Here is a 6,002-nt window from a genome sequence, read left to right as displayed (position 1 = left end):
AGAAGCGATTTTCGGGGATACGGATCGGGGAAACTCGGTCGGAGGGGATGGGCGCGGTAGGGAGGTGAGTGTGTTTGCTGACGTGTGGTTGTAACGATGCAAGCAGGAGACGATTCCCGAAAGATCTCGGTAGTGTGTGGAGGGATGTTGCTATACCTGTCTCCCGTTTCTTACACAAGTGGAGAGAAACTAATAAATCGATGAAATTGGAAACACGCCGATAAACAAAATAGATCCAACTCGAAAGATTTGTTGCAAAGACAACTTGGATACGGGGCTTAACTCGTGCCGGAAACGTTCACCGTCACGACCACAGATGCTGCTCCGAAGGATGAAGGCAATATTGATGTTTTCGACGATTGGCCGCTACTCCTACTCATCCTTAAAAGGATGCTGCTGCTGCTGCTGCTGTTCGGCGGATACCACGCAAACTGGGAAAGATGGACACTTTCTCACGCAGCACACCTCCGCTCTCCTACCGCAGCTCCCCCACGCGAACCGGAACTACCTCCTAACGTCCAAGCGCCGCTGGTACCGCTCACCCGTCTCGTTCGTCTGGATGCAGGAAGTGTTACAACAAGGCTTCTCCTTCTGTTGCTGCTGCTACTACTGCTTCCGATGACACGGCGAAACGATGCACAACAATGTCCGCGCCAGCGGTGCATCAGGGGATTTGTGTAATTGTGGATTAGAAGATGTTTTGGCTACCTTTTTTTCAACGTCAATCTGCTCTCTTGCCGATGCCAAACCAGCACTGGGTGAATGTTTCACTCTATGTTTTTGTTTGTTTTTGGTTTTAATCCGATTCCACACTAAGCACCACACACTTTTCTTTTGCTAAATTAATCGCACACACGCACAATGGTGCGTTTGATGTTCTGCTGTGCAATCTTTTTCGCTTTATGTTTTTTGTTCGCTAACTGCACTTTCATTTAGAACGAAACAAGGGTAAGTAAATTTATTCAGAAACATATAAACCCACAAATGCACTGTAATTGATGATGACTTGCTGGTAAAGTGTTTTTTTCACCCATACGCGTTTGGATGTGTAGGCACGCGCGTGTCTCTGTATGTGTGTATGTATGTGTGTACGTACACATACAAGGTATCACTTGAAGGATTTCCTTTCCCAACTTCTAGCTGCATGACGCATCCAACATGGATGCTGTGGATGGGGATTAAGAAGATGTATCGCCCGAGGCACTACGCGAAAGTTTTACGTTCAAAGCATTTACTGATCACGTTTCTGTTTTGTTTATGTTCCACTACTTGCTAAAAGTCGTCCACACACATCCCCCTCTGGCCGATGGTTCAATCAATGCTGGATTTTAACACAGTTGGGTTGAGATGAATATCTCCATTTGTTCCATCTCTCTCGCAGTTTGTATCTTGTATTGAACGTGTATGTGTATGTGTGTGTGTGTGTGTGTGTGTGTGTGTGTGTGTGTGTGTGTGTGTGTATGTGTATGTTTAATTATTCACGAATTCAAGATCATGAACTACGCTACATACATAAATTAAATTAGGGCTCTCTAATATAGTAGAAGGATGTATACATATATAGTGCCGAAGGATCGAACAAGGGACTAGAGACCTTGGGTTGGATATTACAGGGTTTTCACCGGTTTTATTGACACATTCAGCGCGTTATAGCTTCGTTCGGCGCGCTGTTGTCGTCTTCGGATGATTGTATTGATTTGATCGGCAGTGCTATTGACCCCCCTTGGGTTGGCACATTTTTCCCATCCGTAGACGACAATAGCGCGCCGAACGAGTCAACAGTATGGCCGGAACGATTCTCTAATGCGCTGAATGTGTCAATAAAGCCGGTTAAAACCCCTGTAATGATGTACAGCTTTGTGAAATGATGTACAGGATAAGCGATCTGCCCCCGTTTTGTAGGCGTCAGAGCGGCGCCGATCTTTACACGATCCCATCTGGACCGTTCCCCCATTGTGAGGAATAAAATATCCAATTACAGCAAATCTAGTAAACCATTCGATGGCTCATAAAACAAGGCTGATCGGACGTTAGAAATCGTCAAAAGTCTACACCAAAAAAAAAAAAAAAAACAACCTACACTCGGCTAGGCTGTGGTGAATCAAGTCTTTTATGGGGTCGTCCAACATGCATGTTGATGATGCTTCCGCCAAGCAAGTTCAAGAGATATTGCATTTGGCAGACGATGGGCACCAAATCGTGAGCAGATTGCAAGGATTGCTGCAGTAGGCTAAGGGCGAAGCGGTTGTGCGTGTGTGCGCGAAAGTGTGTTAATTGCACAATTTTAGCACCGAATAATTTAAATGTTTGCAATTTGCATTTTATGCATATTGACATTTTACAGCGGAATGCATTTTACATTCCTTCCATCCTTATTAGTGTGGTGCGTGTGATCGTGTGTGTGTGTGTGTGTGTTAGGAAATGAAATTAACACATAATATTATTGCCATTTGCTAAACCCTGCCGCGCATTTACATGATTGTCCCCTCATTCTCTTCTATCGCTCCTCCAAGTAAAGAAACATCTTTGGCACTTGTTGTTGCAAGTGATTCACGGTGAATTTTATTGCATCTTAAACCCCCCCCCCCCTCCCCCTCCCCCCACTACACACACAGGGAGATGGGAGACTTCGTCAGTTTTATTGCAGGTAAATGCATCATCGAAGGCCAGCCTCTCAGCAAACATGGAATGCATTTGTTTGATTGCGTTTGCTTCGTCTCGAACTCGATTTTTCAACTTTTACACGCCTCTTCTAGCAGGATCGTTCGTGTTCGATCATGCAATTGGCATTGCCATTGTTCTGATTTTACGTGCTCCATCGAACGATACTGTTTTAAACTTGTTGATGAACCTCGATTTAGTCTAGCTTTTTTTCGTGATTTTTCTTTGATGGCAGCACCCAGAGCACCGCATCCTCAGTTCGACGGTACGGGAAGATCGGCTGTGTCACAAAGGTGGCCGATTACCACCAACAAACCAACCAATGTTTTAATTAATTCAACGGCTGTTGCTTCAACGGAATTTTACAAAAATTCTCACGAGATTGGGTCTGCCACCAGTAGCTCGGAAATTTGACAAGATAAGCTTGTTATTGTTCTCAGCTGCGTTCTCAGTCCGTCAGTCTGATTCGGAAGAAATCATGCATAATGTTGTTGGTTTAACGAGAATTTTCAAACTTCTATAGGCAATCGCTTCCAACACGAACAAAAACATCACCGAAAACCAGTCACGTCAAACACCCATCAAAAGGAATAAACGCAACCTACGCGCTATTATTGTGCGTGTTTGACATTTCTGCGCTTTTGCGTCGCTTGACAAACCTTTCCCTTCGTTCGTGTGTGTAGCTGTCTGCGTCTGACGCCATAAAGGCACACACGAGTACATCGCGTCGTCTCGCTTGTGTCATTCGAAGGAAGAAACAAAAAAGGCGCGCGTGCCGGCGTTGTTTGTCCGCTCTTTGCAGCTTTCGCCTGTATTATTCAGATTCAGCACGCATAAAAATTCGATCACTCCGTTTTCGACAGCTAATAAGCGTGGCCGTTGTTCGCTGTGGCTAGTGAGGAAGGTGCGTTAACGCTCGTGTGGCCCTTTAGCACGACCAGTGAGCATCTCTCCTACACCTTGTAAAGGTCGGTCGGTCGGTCGTGGTTTCCCTGTTCCGGTGCCGGGTGGCCAAATTATTCGCGCGTATGTAGTGGTAATGTTGTAGTGGGTTGCCTTGTTTTCATACATTGCTTCCGTTCTGTGTTCCAATCGATGCTGCATTACGAACGCGAAACATATGCTAACATCCGGAAAACGCAAAAAAAGGTTAGCAAAACAAAGAAAACCATGGTAAGTGATGTTTGACAACATTCCGTTACACATACATACTCTCACCAGCATTGGTAGAAGAACGTGATTAAAATCATCGCTTGCAAGGGTGAAAGAAGGTTTCTCGTACCAAAGTGCGACATAGTTTTGTATCCCTCTCTTCCTTGTTCGTCCTCTATCTTTCTCTCTCTCTCTCTCTCTCTATAAAATTCTTTCTACCCGTTTGGAAGTGAGCATCCGGTTTGTATCGTTTTTTTTTGTTTTGTATTGCAAAATTGACAATTGTGCGTCTGTGCACGTGTGCTCTAAGCTCCATCTAAACTATGGCTTTTGGTCATTTCAACCATCGAACAAGTTTCGAACAGTTTCGCTAAGGAAGGGATTCTCTGTGTTTCACTGCCCCAACACCCGAGAAGATCCGGAATTTCGGTCGTCGGTGCCACCCCAAACCCCAAACAACCAGCCGCTTCCCGTACGCGTGCGTGTATGCGTGTGTGATTGTGTGTTTTGGTAGGTAGCTACGTGTGCGCAGCAGCACACCATCATCGCTCCAAGCAAAATGGTGGACGCCGTTTGGAGCTGTTGAGAAAGGGCAGATAGAACACCCGCGATTGTGTGTTTTTTTTTCTCTCCCCTCCCTGCCACAAACCGCGTATCGCGTTGTATTGAGTTCCATATTTAAGTAAAACAATCGAGCTAATCAATGAAAAACAAGCTGTACGAGAAAAACATTAACCCCACTACAAGGAACAATAAAATGTTCTCTGAGCTGCGAGTATGCCAACGAGCTGCGTGTGTGAGTGAGAAAGAAATAGAATTTAATATCAAAAGTTAACTTCAATTCGTTCAAATTTATTACATGTTTTTAGCCAATGTTGCAAACAAAATGTTGATAAAATATCTCCAACTTTTTGCCTTCGGTTTTGTTTACAAATTCACGAAAACAGTGTTGTATATGGGGCATAATTATCCACCCGCCCCCGTTTCGGTACCGTCCAGAACCACTTTCACAATAGCATATCGATTCTTCATTACCCGCGAGCGTTCAAAAGATTTCCAAATAATAAATTTAACCGAAGCGCGTGCTCTGCTAGTATTGGTGTGCGTGTGACGGGTATAAAATATCGATGCGCCGTTTCATGAGGACGCCTTGTGTAGAACCGCGCGAACCGAAAACACAAAATGGCAGCAGTGCGAGCAGGACGGCACCACTTCTTCGTCCGCAAACCGCACGCACACATGCAACTTACACACGTCGCGTTGGAGAGTATTGGAAGTGTGTGCGTGCATGTACCGGAACGCGAGCACGAGAGCGCGCGCGCGCGCGCGTTCCCGGACTGTTTCTATCTCACTCCCCAGCCAACAGTGAGACACTCACACACACACACAAACACGTCTGACGGTGTGTTGGTGAGCAGCAGGGTAAATGGCAATTTTTTTTAGGAAAAGAGCACATAAAAAGGAACAACACAACAACGATGGCTCGGTGAAAAATCGATCCAAAAGCTGAGAATGTGCAATGGTGTGGCTACACAACACATCGCACAAAAAGTCGATAAAATGACCCGTTTTCAAATGGAAGTAATGGTTATTCTTGTGGAGTAAATAGTAACCTTCATTTTTTTATTCATTAAGAACCATTAAAATCTGGTTCCCTACAAAGTTTCCCTCAGGATAACAAAAGCACGTCGCGGTGCGAGCCTTATTCATACTTGGTGAAGTGAATAATTCGAGACCATAAGGTTTGAAAGTTGATAGGTGGTGCGGAAAGTCGCCTCTTTATTCACACTTACACACGCACTCACGCAAAATAAATTTAAAAAAAAATGGAGCTGACTGTATCTCCATATTGAAGGATAATCGAAAAAAAAGCCTTATGTTTGTAATTTAAAGATTAAAATTTTCTTAAATAAACATGCTACTACTACCGCACCTCACGCACAATCGCACACGCAGCGGGGAGGGTTTCAATAGGGGTAAAGGGGATAGGCAAATGCGCGCGCGAACCATAATGGCGGCATCCAAGTGAGCATGTGTTCTGTGGTATGCGTGCGTGTTACGCGTAAGCAGCCAAAAAAGCGCGCGCGAAATTGCAGCTGCCGTTGCTTTTTTCGCGTTTGTCACCGCAACAAAAGGGGGATTTTGGGTGGCTGGCCACTTTTCGTGTGAAGCGAAACGCCTTTTTATGT

Source organism: Anopheles maculipalpis, chromosome X (genome assembly GCF_943734695.1).
Source record: "Anopheles maculipalpis chromosome X, idAnoMacuDA_375_x, whole genome shotgun sequence".
NCBI classification, from domain to species: Eukaryota; Metazoa; Arthropoda; class Insecta; order Diptera; family Culicidae; genus Anopheles; species Anopheles maculipalpis.
This window is presented reverse-complemented; position numbering follows the sequence as displayed.